The sequence below is a fragment of the Chiloscyllium plagiosum genome, chromosome 17, assembly GCF_004010195.1.
Source record: "Chiloscyllium plagiosum isolate BGI_BamShark_2017 chromosome 17, ASM401019v2, whole genome shotgun sequence".
Classification (NCBI taxonomy): Eukaryota; Metazoa; Chordata; class Chondrichthyes; order Orectolobiformes; family Hemiscylliidae; genus Chiloscyllium; species Chiloscyllium plagiosum.
The window spans coordinates 41106940-41108791 of record NC_057726.1 but is presented as its reverse complement, the minus strand read 5'-3'; the positions used below and the strand labels follow the sequence as shown (position 1 = coordinate 41108791).

General features: G+C 48.2%; 1 non-coding gene across 1 annotated transcript; it reads right to left on the bottom strand.

The window, feature by feature from the left end:
- Positions 1 to 712: 712 nt before the first annotated feature.
- trnak-cuu lies at positions 713 to 784 on the bottom strand. The gene has a single exon. It is a non-coding gene; the product is annotated as a tRNA-Lys (tRNA).
- Positions 785 to 1852: the final 1068 nt, after the last annotated feature.

Below are 1852 nucleotides of genomic sequence, written 5' to 3'. Positions count from 1 at the left end.
AATAACAGCCAGGAAGAAGCTATTCCTGAACCTGCTGGTGCATGTGTTCAGGCATCTGTTTTGTCTGCATGACAGAAGAGGTTGATGATGTTGGCAGTCTTTCCGCGGCAGCAAGCCATGTCAATGGAGTCCTTTGAAGGTTGGCTTCCATGATGGTCTGGTTTGTACACACCATCTTCTGTAATTATTACAGTCCTGGGCAGAGCAGTTGCCATACCAAGCTGTTACGCACCTAGACAGTGCGCTCTTAATGGTGCATCTGTAGAAGTTGGAAATGGTCCTTATGGATATGCCAAATATCCTGAGCTGCCTGAGGAAGAAGAGGCATTGTGCCTTCTTGACTATTGCATCAACATTGGAAGTCCAGGACAGTTGCTGGTTTTTAGATTAGATTAAATTCCCTACAGTGTGGATACAGGCCCTTCGCCCCAACAAGTCCACACCGACCCTCTGAAGAGTAACCCACCCAGACCCATTTCCCTCTGACGAATGCACCTAACACTTTGGGCAATTTAGCATGGCCAATTCATCTGGCCTGCACATCTTTAGACAGTGGGAGGAAACCGGACCACCCAGAGGAAACCCATGCAGACACGGGGAGAATGTGCAAACTCCACGCAGACAGTCGCCGGAGGCTGGAATTGAACCGGGGTCCCTGGTGCCGTGAGGCAGCAGTGCTAACCACTGAGTCACAGTGCTGCCACAAACTAAATTCCCTGACTGGGAATCGAACCCAGGCCGTGGCAGCAAGAGCACCAAATCCTAACCACTAGGCCACCAGGGATCATCACTCGAACGAACGTGACGCTCTCCACTCTGTCAACCTCCGTTCCATTGATGTAGGTGGGGGGTGTGTTCTCCTCCTTCTTTCTGAAGTCAATGATCAGTTCTTTAGTTTTGCCGACATTGAGAGAGAGGTTGTTCCCATTGCACCGTGGCACCAAGCCTTCTAATCTCCCTCCTGTATTTTGACTTGTCAGTGTTGTCTATCCATCCTACTACAGTGGTGTCGCCAGGGAACGTGTAGATGGCATTCATTTGGAATTTGGCAACACAATCATGGGTGTACAGGGAGTGCAGTAAGAGGGCTGAGGACCCACCCTTTGGGGGCGGGGTGGGGGGCTCCAGTATTGAGTGTTATTGTAGAGGAAGTGCAGTTACCTTAGCTTCCTTGCCTGATTCACCAAATAGGAAATGCCTAAAATGGAGATTATTACTTCCTTGTTTGATTGAGAGGAGCAGGAATGCCCATAGGAAACTTTAAGTTGGTCCTGCCCCTGCCTCTGCTGACATTCAGCTCCATATCACCCGCCTCTCTCTCAATCCTTCCAATAGCTCTGACATGTCAGACTCCTAGTCCAATTGGATGAACAGAGACGTTGGGGAGGCTAAAGTCCTTGTCCTTATTTCTACCTAAAGCTGATCACTGTTTCGAGTCTTGGCAAATTTTTGAAGATCAATTTGCAGCCAACGTCTCATGTTTGATTCTGAGATGAACTTGTGACCATATATCTGCTCCATGCCTGGGACTGCCTCCTGACAACTCCAGAACATTACCGACTCTGACTCTGCCTCAGCTTTGACTTTTCTGAAGCACTCATTCATGCTGTTATCTCTTACCTTTGACTTTCCAAACAGTTTCCTGGCTAGACTGCTATCTCCCACCCATTTCAAAAGTTACAATCATTCAAACACTGCTGCCCCCAATTCACTTTGCACTCGATCTCTTCCCCGCCAATACCACTCTGCTCATTGACTATCTTGGCTCCAGCTCTGACAATGCGTACATTTTAAAATTTTAGCTCATGTTCTAAAAGCTCTGCAAAACCTCAACCCACCCTATCTCCACAAC